The 12,412-nt window shown below is 40.6% G+C and overlaps 1 protein-coding gene across 1 annotated transcript in view; it reads right to left on the bottom strand.

The window, feature by feature from the left end:
• Positions 1–9,786, bottom strand: part of larp4b (La ribonucleoprotein 4B) — an 81,023-nt gene extending 71,237 nt beyond the window's left edge. The window contains exon 1 of the mRNA XM_062958194.1: positions 9,647–9,786. The gene's annotated coding sequence lies outside the window, so the exon portion shown is untranslated. The remainder of the gene's footprint in view (positions 1–9,646) is intronic.
• Between the last annotated feature and the right edge of the window lie 2,626 nt (positions 9,787–12,412).

The raw sequence follows: 12,412 nt of genomic DNA, 5'->3' as shown, positions 1-12,412 counted from the left end.
GACTTTTAGGCACACAGTATATGAAAGAAGTTTACAAAGGATGATGCTGTAACAATTTTAAAGAGCTAAAGTGCTGTTCTTTAAGAAGAACTAACAAATTCGCTAAGGATCCAAAGAACAACACATTTCAATGTGCTCAGGGAAACATAGCGATCAATTGCACCATACAACATGATAAGCTTTCAAATATATTTCTAACATGTCACAAGAGTCAGCTGATCCCACTGCATTAATACAAACAGTTTGTGAGAACCTAAGGAGCTTTTGGGACCACAATGGTATTTTCAAGTCCTATCATGTTGCCTATTTGTTTTCGGATTTGAATTTTGATTTCAGTTGGATTTATTTTTGCCAGTGCCAGAAAAAGAGGTCTGTGAATGGCCACCCCCCTTCTGTACATGGCACTCCCTCCCCACACAAGCTACAGGCATCCCATTATTCCACTTGTTTACAGCCGTATTTAGGTTCTTTTTCAGAGTCTAGGCAAACAATACCCTTATACTGCCTTAGTCAGCATGGTCCCTGAACTGTTAGAATTGCTATTGCCCACTTTAAGGTAACAGTACAGGAAATGTCTACAGATAATGTCATTGCCTGAAGTAGAAAATATCCAATGGGCATTACCCACTTATCCCAAATTACATTTTGAAGACATAAATTTCTGTAATTGAAGGAAGGATTTCATTAAAAACCATTAATGGTTGAAGCAGCAGTGGACTAGGAATTATTTAGTTTATTATTTATTTAAAACATTTATACCCCACCCTTCTCACCCAAGGGGACTCAGGGCAGCTTACAAAAATTAATCTATTAATTATTCATTAATAGATTATCTGCCATACATCACTTTAAAAAAAATACTAGCTATGTTCAGTAAGATTAACAAGCAACCTTCGACGGTTGCAATAACCTTAAATTAATTCTATAAAATATTATTGGATATAATCAGTATCCTCCTCATGGTTTCAAATAAACTGCTCACCCATAGTAGCAAATGAACAATTATTGCAAACATCAAAATACTTTTTTCAGCCTATTAGTTTAAAATCAACTGAGAATCACAAGTAATTTCTATCTCAATGCATACTTTTCAGGCAAGTATTTTTCCCAGGACAAAAGTAACGCAAGAAATAATTGTAAAAAATGCCACCTTTCAACCATAGAAAAAATACAAGGAAGTACAGAGATTTTCACACAGTGCAAAGTCAGGTCCACTGTTCTTAACTTTCAGTACATATAAAAAGAACCATGTGTGAAACTAAAGGCCTATCTGTTCCAACATTCTGTTTACCTAGTACATAAAGGTAAACGTTCCCCCTTGAAATTAAGTCTAGTTGAGCTCTGGGGGGGGGGTGCTCATCTCCATTTCTAAGCCAAAGAGTTGGCATTGTCTGTACACGCCTCCTAGGTCATGTGGCCGGCATGACTACAGGGAGCGCAATTACCTTCCAGCTGAAGCAGTACCTACTGATCTACTCGCATCATGTTTCAAACTACTAGGTTGGCAGAAGCTGGGGCTAACAATGGGAGCTCAACCCATCCAGCAGATTCAAACTGCCGACCTTCCTGTCATGTAAAGTAGGTACACAAGCCTTTTTACATTCCCTATCACTTAATAGAACAAACACATACTACCACTGACAGTGGAAGTGATGCACAACCAATCAAGTTAGTAGCCTTTGACGTGCTATCTCCATGAATTTATCTATGGTAACTTCTTCCTAAAGTCATGCAAGTTTCAGCAATCACTACATAACATAAATGAATTCTATGGTTTGACCAAGTTCTCTTCCTGTTTCTGAAAACAGCCTCCTTCCCCACGCTTCTAACTTCTTTCATGTCACATATACATTCTTCAGTCACCTTCATACTTCTTTTCTCAGCTTCTGAGATGCATTCTAGCTGAATCTGCCTTATTCTGCCTTGTAGCACTCAGGCATCTTGGAAGAGATATAAGCCTCTTGATTTTCTATTTGACTTTTATTTTTGTATCCCTTCAATGTAGAGGAATGTCCTATCTTGAAGTCAGCAGGACTATGTTGGACATTCCTAGCACTTTTTCACTGATATATCAATTACATCTGATAGCACTAAAATCACTACTTTCAATCCGTACAACCTCACATGTCTTACTAAGGGAACAGCAGTTAAGATTACATTGGTAAAATCCGAGATCATCTCAAGTTTAGTTGTTTACTACTTACCATTAAAACAACAAGAAACCAAAAACAAGCTTAGTCTCAACCACATACAATCTATTCCCATATAACCTTTTAGGCTGATAGTGAGCATACTTGTCTCTGTTTTTAATATCTAAAAGGCTAAATATCTTATTTTCAGTGGCAGATAGAATCACATGATTAACTGGATTCTTTAAAAAATGAAATGTGACTAAACACTTTAAGCACTTACACTCAACACTGTTTTATAGCTTTTACCCAATACTTCTAACTTTAAGTACTATGTGCTTTGTTGCTCTTGATATGCTTCTTGCAGTGACTTGTAAAGGCAAACACATTTTATTTACTTTTAAAGATGGGAAACGAGATGCTGAAGTGGCCTACAGAAAGGAATTACACAGTAGAAGTGGGCTTTGAATGATGTCTTAGATTCAGGTCTAAGACTCATTTAATGTATAATGGTGATTCTCATTCGGATTATTCATATTCTCAGCATTTTTCTTTACATAATTACAATGTGAAAAGACAACTTAATAGTAATTGGATTGTACACTTAGAATAAAAGAGAATGAAAGGCAATACTATCTAACTTATAATTCATTCTTTTTTACTTTTAGTATGGACAAAATACTAGTTCTATTGTAATTCCTCTTTTCCCAGAGTGAACCATGAGGCAACAGATAATTGTGGATTTCCAAACAGATTAGTTGTCTTGTCTGTAAACATGCTGACTTAAAAACTCCAGTGAAATGAGACTTTTATCAAAACAAGCACGATTGGATTCTGATGTTAGGATATCACTACAGATTTCATCAGGACCAATCAAAATTTAGTCAGGCTGTAGCACTAGTAGATACAATAAATAGTAATCTACTATAGAAGATAGCACGTTCTCTGATATAGCTGCTTCAAAGTAAAACATGTCTGCTCCTACAAAACAAGGATTGTGTTGGAGCAGCTTACATAATAATACTTTAAAAGCATACAGTTCTGTACCCTGGAATTTATTTCTAGATACATGTGAGAAAAGGAAAAGGAATATTTATTATGCCACAGATTATCTTTTAGGATGTCTCATATTTGAGTATGTCAAATTTGTATTATAACTTAAAATACAAGGACTGAATGGAAAAAGCAAGTAACTCAACTGTAAGCATTAATGATGATGATGATGATGATGATGATAACAACAACAACAACTACTACTACTTTTTAATCCCACCCCATCTCCACGAGGTGACTTAGGGTGGTTTACAACAAAAAAATTGGCAAACGTTCAATGCCAGCAAAACATAATAAAACAAATCATATCATAAACCATAAAATAAACAACGTAAGGGGTACTTATGAAATGGTACTAAATAGTTTAGAATATAGCATTCCTACATGTCTCTTGCTTAGATATTGTTGGTTAGTTATGCACTGTATTAAACTTTTAAACACATAAAAATATATAAAGTACTAAAATTGTTTTAACATAAAAGCAAATCATAGGGAGATGTTTAGCTAGCATTAGACTCAGGGCCCTTCCACACAGGCCTATATCCCAGAATATCAAGGCAGAAAATCCCACATTATCTGAGTGTGGACTCAGATAATCCAGTTCAAAACAGATATTATGGGATTTCCTACTTTGATATTATGGGATATATGGCTCTGTGGAAGGGCCCTAAGATAACTTCAATTATCAGTCAGAGGTAAAATGAAAAGATCTGCCTTGTGTCCTAACTTTGCGGAAAAGGTGAGTTATAACTAAAAAGACAAATGAAAGGATTCTATTTATTCTATAGAATAACTACTAGTTAATTTTTCACTAGTAGGATATATAAACAGTTATCTGATGGTGTATATTGAGTTACAGAGGTTTTAAAAAAGATATTTCATTGATTATCAAATTTTCTATAATTTCAAAGTTTCTTGGGAAGGATTCTCAGAGAAAATGGAACATCAATCACAAATTTAAAGAGTGGTCTATAAAAACAGTCAGAATGTTTCTTCTTTTAACGATTCTTTCAAAGATTTTGGTATAATATATTTGACCTTTAGGTGAACAGTAAAAATGGAACTGCTAAGAAACCGATTGGGACTTATGCAGATTCCAATTTTTTCTCAGGTTTGCTGTGGGTTTTGGTTTTCAAATGAAACTCAGGCCTAAGGAAGCAATCAGCATTGAAATCAACTGCTCTATTTGTAGGCAGAAAAGAAGCAATAAGTCAACACAACAACTGGAAAAACCACAGGTGTTTTACTACTTTTGAATCCTGAAACAAATGTATTAGTAAGTAATCTAACTTGCTCTCTTTGGATCAAATCCAGGACATGAGTGATTCTTAATGCTGTATTGTGAGCACAAGTAAGCTACTAACTAATAAAGATTTTAACAAGCTACTCTATTAGTACATTTTAATAAACACACAGAAGGTACAGCTACCAACAATCTAAAAGAAAAAAACCTGTTCAGTAAACAGTGGTAGAGTCCCTCCTACATTCAAAAGAAGTATGTAGATAAAATAAGCAACAATAACTTATTCAGTATGTTTCTAAAGAAACGAGATTTCACAAGATGTTCATATGTTGCAAACTGAAATGGATATTACTGAGTAACTGAAACATGAATGGAATGGCAGAGGCCAACAGGAAACATTTTCAAGCCAACATCGAATGGCTCAATTTTTTAAGGTATCTTATATATCAACTGTCTTTATCTGTAGCAAGGTAAAATGGTTGCACAGGTAACGTTGATGATGTGCTGAATCAGAAAGGAACAGAGCATAGATTTTAACAATGAAAGTTATCCATGTCCAAACAAATAGCACAGAAAACTTGAGGGCAAAACACATTATCAGTTTCAACATGATGCATGATTCCATTTCCAGTCCAACATTAAATCACTGATATCCCATCTTTTATTTCTGAGGTTTATAATCAAAGGCTCCAAGGGCCCGTGTCTCCCAGCAAGGAAAGCACTGAGATTTGACACATCAGGACTTCAGACAAACAGGCACAATACAGAACTAAAGAGTATTTACGCAGACAACTATAGAACCAAAGCTAAAGCAACCTGCAACAAAAACTACATGAGCGTTGTTCAAACAACAACCATCAGCTTGAACTTTGTTAAGGAGTCACTGAAAAGGTGAAGAAGAGCTAACATTTTGCCACACTTCAGTCAGGATGAGTAGAAATACAGCAGAATGATTGTTTACATCCAACCCTTAAACTGTTTTTAAATAAGGGTGTGTTGTCAAAGAATTGGGAAGCAGGGATGGTACTCAGAAAAGAGAACGAAGCATCTGCAGAGGAACAACCACAGAATTGAGTGTAATTCATCACTTTTGCTCAGGATTGAAGGATAAACAATTATTGTTCTTCCTCTCCTGAGGTCCGGGGAAGGTGGACACCAAAGAAGGGAAAAAAAGCACCCAAATGCTGAGATGGACAAACTGACAACGCTGATCCAGGAGAGATCTTTGACCAATTTCAAGGAAGATTGGGACTTGTTTATCTCCTTTTCACAGCAACGATGGGGGCAAATTTCAACTTTAGATTTATGGATGTGAGGTATGTTTTTCAAAGTATGGTTACACAGTATTACCTAAAGAAATAAAATAATAAGGGGTCAAAATCAACAGACAAAGAATGTGAGGTTCGTAGATTAGTTTCAGCAGTTGTTTGTTTAGTTAGGTGTGTTTTAATGTATGTAGGTGCTAGTTTAGTGCATCTGCTTTAGACTTAGTAGTTTCAGTGCTGTATCATGAAAATCTGCTTTTTTTCTCCTGTCTCTGGTATTAACGTAGGTAGGTGCTAACTTAGTGTGTCTGTTTTACTTAGTTTTGAAAGAGATGGTCGTTTGGGTGTTATATATGACAGAAATCTGTTTATTTTGTGTTGTCTTTCTGTTTAGCCCAGATTATCTGGCAGTGGGGACTCATATAATCCAGTTTAATGCAGAAAACCTGGGATCAGGTCCTGGGATACAGGGCTTGTCTGGAAGAGCCCTCAGATAACCCAGTTCAAAGCAGATATTGTGGGTTATTCTGCCTTGATATTCTGGGTTATATGACTGTGGAAATATGTTTACTTTGAATTGTCTTTCTTATTAATGTTGCTAAGAACTAGGGGCCCTTCCACACAGCCCTATATCACAGAATATCTGCTTTGAACTGGGTTATCTGAGTCCACACTACTATATATTCCAGATCAAAGCAGATAATGTGAGATTTTCTGCCTTGATAATCTGGGATACAGGGCTGTGTTGAAGGACCCTATTTTGGGGCCATATAACCCAGTTCAATGTGGATTTTATACAGCTGTGTGGAAGGGGCCTTACTGAGTCTACTCTGGCGAGATACTGTATTTCTAAGGCAACATAATTATGTTATTATATTGTAGTTTAAAGGTTACATATTATGCTATTATATATTGTAGTTTTAGGTTATGTATTATGAAATCTATTTTGCCATTGTCTTTAATATCAATGTACATAGGTGCAAGCTTAGTATCTGTTTTAGATTTATGGCCCACACTGCCATATAATCCAGAATATCCAGAATATCAAGGCAGATAACCCAAAATATCTGCTTTGAACTGGGCTATCTGAGTCCAGGATTCTGGTAACTGTAACCCAAAAAAGTAAAATTTCCAATTATTTTGCTGCAGAGTAATTTGTTCATTCAGTTTAAATCAGAGCATGCTGACCAGTCTTATGAATATGTGTATAGTACGTATAACCCTATACAGATGCTATGGATATTGTAGCATCACTATATTAACATGATGCTTTTGGTCAAAACTCGGGGCTATGTCTGTTCTTATTGTTATTTTAAAGCTAATTGTATTGTTTTGATCTATTTCTGTAAACCGCTCCGAGCCAAATTGGGAGTAGCGGTATACAAGTCTAATAAATAAATAAATGAATAAATAAATGAATGAATAAAATTAGACTGGGGCCCCTTCCACACAGCTGAATAAAATCCCACATTCAAATAAGTGCTGGCTTTAGCCTATAAAGCCCTAAACGGTTCCGGTCCAGCTTACCTGTCTGAAATTACCTCCCTCTATGATCCACCTCAGAGGCTAAGATCATCAGGGGAGGCCCTGCTCGTAGTTCCACCCCCCCCTTGCAAGCACGACTGGGGGAACAAAAGACAGGGCCTTCTCAGTGGTGGCCCCTCATCTATGGAACTCCCTTCCCGGTGAAAGTAGATCAGCCCCCCCACCCCTTCCTGGCCTTCAGGGAAAAAAAATGGCTTTGGGATCAGTCTTTTCGTCAATAATGGGAGCAATGCAATAACAGACTATAAGTTAATTTAATGATGACCCAGACTGGCCCTGGAATATGTGATTTTAATTCTTGTTTTAATGTTATGTTTTAATTGGTCAGTTTTAATGATTTATGTATATGTGCGGCACCGAATTTAGTATGCCAAGTTTTTAACTTTGTTTGTCTTTTCAAATACATTACAACTGTACCCTCGGTTCGCTTCTGACAACCGAATTGTTGGCTTTGTAAGGCTGCCTAGAGTCCCCTTCAGGGTTGAGAACGGCGGGATACAAGTATGGTAAATAAATAACTAATTTTCTGCTTTGAACTGGAATATATGGCAGTGTTGACTCAGATAACCCAGTTCAAAGCAGATGTTGTGGGATTTTCTGCCTTGATATTCTGGGTTAGATGGCTATGTGGAAGGACCCTAGGAACCTGGAACACGAGAGTTCAAATCCAGTCAGCCCTGGAAACTTGCTGGATGACTTTGGACAAATCAAACATTCTAGCACAGCATTTCTCAACCTGGGGGTCGGGATCCGGGGGGGGGGGGGGTGTGATGAGGTTTACAGAGGGGTCGCCATAGACCATCAGAAAACACATATTTCTGATCATCTTAGGAACCAAATCCCTCCAGTATTTTCTGTTGGTCAAGGGGGTTCTGTGCGCAAATATTGGTTCAATTCCACCGTTGGTGAAGTTCAAAATGCTCTTTGATTGTAGGTGAACTATAAATCCCAGCAACTACAACTCCCAAATGTCAATTTTCCCCAAACCCCATCAGTGTTCACATTTGGGCATATTGAGTATTCATGCCAAGTTTGGTCCAGATCAACCAATGATTGGAATCCACAGTGCTCTCTAGATGGAGGTGAACTACAACTCCCAAACTCAAGGCCAATGCACTCCAAACCCTTCCAGTATTTTGTGTTGGTCATGGGATTCTGTGTGCCAAGTTTGGTTCAATTCCATCATTGGTGGAGTTCAGAATCCTCTTTGATTGTAGGTTAACTATAAATCCCAGCACCTATAACTCCCAAATGACAAAATCATTCCTCAACTCCACCAGTATTCAAATTTGGATGTATCAGGTATTTGTGTCAAATTTGGTCCAGTGAATGAAAATACCTCCAGCATATCAGATATTTACATTATGATTAATAATAGTAGTAAAATGACAGTTATGAAGTACATGAGGAACTGTATTTAAAGGGTCACAGCATTAGAAAGGTTGAGAACCACTGCTCTAGCAGCTGTAGGGAAAGGCAATGATGGAACTCCTGTGAATAAATCTGAACAAAAAAACCATACTGTAGCGTCGCCATAAGTCAGGGTCAGCTTGGAAGGCACTAAACAAGTTTCAGGAAAGCACAGCCAAAGCCCATAAAACAGGACTGTACATTGGGACCACAAGAGGGAAAAAGAAAAATATTTTCAAATTTGCCAAACCCCTAGTAAAGTTGACACCAAGTGCCTCATCACACTAGAGCAGGCATGGGCAAACTTGGGCCCTCCAGGTGTTTTGGACTCCAACTCCCACAATTCCTAACAGCCGGTAGGTGGATTAATGCTCAGCCGGCACTAGAGCATTAATCCACTTTAAAATCGGTTTCTGACTCCTGCAGAATTCTGGGGTTTGTAGTTTGGTGAGGCCCAGGACCTGTCTGGCTGAGCTGTTTAAAGACCCCCTCCTAAAGTGGATTTAAAGTGGATCCAAGCTCTAGAGCAGGCATGGGCAAACTTGGACCCTCCGGGTGTTTTGGACTTCAACTCCCACAATTCCTAACAGCCTACCGGCTGTTAGGAATTGTGGGAGTTGAAGTCCAAAACACCCGGAGGGCCCAAGTTTGCCCATGCCTGCTCTAGCCTGATGAGGTCCTGAGTGAAGACAGCTATGGATAGGAACCCAAATGTGAGATTTTATTTAATTCAGCTGTGAGGAAGGGGCCTGAGTTTGGTAGTAGTTTGAGTGCTACGATTATCTGCCGAATTTCCTGCCTCCTCCTCCTTCGCGCGCTCTGTCTCAATTCGAGGTCGACGCAGTGCAGGCCCAAAGCGGGACCGATTCGCGGCAGAGGCCGGCCCCGCCCCCACCCCAACCCCCCACCCTGCCAGGCCTCGGGTGAGAAAATGGCGTCGGCGGAAGCGGAGGCGAAGAAGCAGGCCTGGATGCCGGCCGAGCGAGGCCTAGGTGGCTCACCTGTCAGCCCGCAGCCGAGCGAGGCCCCGGAGTCTCCCTCGGAAGGCCAGGCGGAGTCCCTCGTCTGTGCTCGGCTCCGTCGTCGCCCTTTGAGCCCCTCTCTGTCTCGCACACACGCCTTCTCCTTCTCTGTCTCTCCTCCTCCGCCGCCGCCGCCTCCGAATCCCAGGAAAGGGGCGAGAGAGAGTGAGGAGAGGCGGCAGCGACGGAGGAAGAAGGAGGAGGCGAGAGGGAAGGGAAGGAGGAGGAAGAGGAAGAAGCGGAGGAAGCAGAAGACGAGGACGAGAAGGAGGAAGAGGAGGAGTAGAAACAATTCGCTCGCATATGAGGGAGTGAGAGGGAAAGAGACCCACGAGCCCCGCTTCCGGCTCCGGGCGGAAGTCCCGCCCCCGTCCGCGGAAGGGATTGGATGGCGCCCTAGAGGGCCCCGCCCCGCCTCCTTTTCCTCCTTCCCTTTCTTGGTCCCCTCCCCCCTCCCCCCCGCGCGTGATTGGGCGGCGTCGGGAGGCGCGCGCGGAGGGTGACGTCACTCCTCCTCACGCGCGAGCCAGGGAAGGGGACTCGCAGGAGGCGCGGCTTGCCGGTTACTAGCGGCGCGTTCCAATTTGCGGAGGCGGAAGATTGTCCTCCTCTCGCTTTCCGTAGGGCGGGTTTTCAAGCGGGCCTTTGGTACCTCTTAAAGAGCCACTGTGGAATATTTTTATCTAGGCGGGCAGGGCTTCTCAAACTTCCTACCCTGTTTCACCAAAAATAAGACATCGCCAGAAAATAAGACCTAGTAGAGGTTTTGCTGAATTGCTAAATATAAGGCCTCCCCCGAAAGTAAGACCTAGCGAAGTTTTTGTTTGGAAGCATGCCCATTGAACAGAACACCAGAGCATGCAGGATCAGTAAATGTACGTACCATAGTGTTGTACATTGGTAGTAACAAGAAATTCTTGATAGGATTCACAGTTTGTCTGGTTATGCTAGTTTGTGATGACAACTACTGTACAGTATATGTTCATTTTTTTGTTCAACAATAAATGTGAATTCTTCTTCATGGAAAAATAAGACATCCCCTGAAAATAAGACCTAGCGCATTTTTGGGAGCAAAAATTAATATAAGACACTGTCTTATTTTCGAGGAAACACGGTAATGCCGCGACCCCTTAATACAGCAGAGTCACACTTATCCAACATAAACGGGCCAGCAGAACGTTGGATAAGTTAATAGGTAAAAGGGTAAAGGTTTTCCCCTGACGTTAAGTCCAGTCATGTCTGACTCTGGGGGTTGGTGCTCGCCTCCATGTCTAAGTCGAAGAGCCGGCGTTGTCCGTAGACACCTCCAAGGTCATGTGGCCGGCATGACTGCATGGAACGTCGTTACCTTCCCGCCAGAGCGGTACCTATTTATTTATTTATTTATTTCCATCATTTCTATGCCGCCCTTCTCACCCGAAGGGACTCAGGGCGGCTCACAATCTGGCAAATTCAGTGCCGGTATACAGTACAAAAATAAAACATAACAATTAAAACAATCAATTTAAAATAATCCAATAAATACATTTAAAACAGTACAATAAAAATACTTAATCCATTCGTCCACATAAACCTTGCACATAAACCTTAATCCGGACCGAGTTAAAGCCATCATAATTCATTCATTAAACGCTTGTTCGCGAAGCCAGGTCTTCACCTTTTTTCTAAAACTCAGAAGGGATGGAGCCTGCCGGATGTCACTGGGGAGGGAGTTCTACAGCTGAGGAGCCACCACCGAGAAGGCCCTATCTCTCGTTCCCACCAGCCGCACTTGTGAGGCAGGTGGGACCGAGAGCAGGGCCTCCCCAGACGATCTTAAAGTTCTCATGGGCTCATAGGAGGAGATACGTTCGGATAGGTAAGTTGATCTACTTACATTGGCATGTTTTCGAACTGCTAGGTTGGCAGGAGCTGGAGCTAACAGCGGCCGCTCAAGCCGCACCGGCGTTTGAACCTGGGACCTTTCGGTCTCCAGCTCAGTGCTTTAACGCACTTCGCCACCGGGGCTCCGGATAAGTTAATATGTTGGGATAATAAGGAGAGATTACGGAAAAGCCTATTAAACATCAAATTAGGTTATGATTTTACAAATTGAGCACCAAAACATCATGTTATACAACAAATTTGACAGAAAAAGTAGTTCAATATGCAGTAATGCTATGTAGTAATTACTGTATTTACGAATTTAGCAACAAAATATCACGATATATTGAAAACATTGACTACAAAAATGTGTTGGATAATCCAGAACGTTGGGTAAGCGAGTGTTGGATAAGTGAGACTCTACTGTACTTACTTACTCAACCAGAAAAATCAGCCAGAGCAGAGCACCTGATGAACCAACCTGGACACAGGATATTATTTGAGAACACAGAAATGCTTGACCACTCACTCCAACAACTATCATGTCAGACTACACAGAAAAGCCATTGAAATTCACAAGCATGTGGACAACTTCAAGAGAAAGGAGGAAACCATGAAAATGAACAAAATCTAGCTACCAGTATTAAAAAATTGAAAAATCAGAACAGTAAATAAGAAGGATATTAGAGGCAAAGCTGAAGTATTTTGGCCACATCATGAGGAGATAGGAAAGCTTGGAAAAGATCACGATGCTGGGGAAAATGAAAGGAAAAAGGAAGAGAGGCCGACCAAGGGCAAGATGGATGGACGGTATCCTTGAAGTGACTGGCTTGACCTTGAAGGAACTGGGGGTGGTGACAGCCGACAGGGAGCTCTGGCGTG

The sequence above is a fragment of the Anolis carolinensis genome, chromosome 6, assembly GCF_035594765.1.
Source record: "Anolis carolinensis isolate JA03-04 chromosome 6, rAnoCar3.1.pri, whole genome shotgun sequence".
NCBI classification, from domain to species: Eukaryota; Metazoa; Chordata; class Lepidosauria; order Squamata; family Dactyloidae; genus Anolis; species Anolis carolinensis.
Note: the sequence above shows the minus strand (reverse complement) of the source record. Positions and strands in the feature narration are given on the sequence as shown.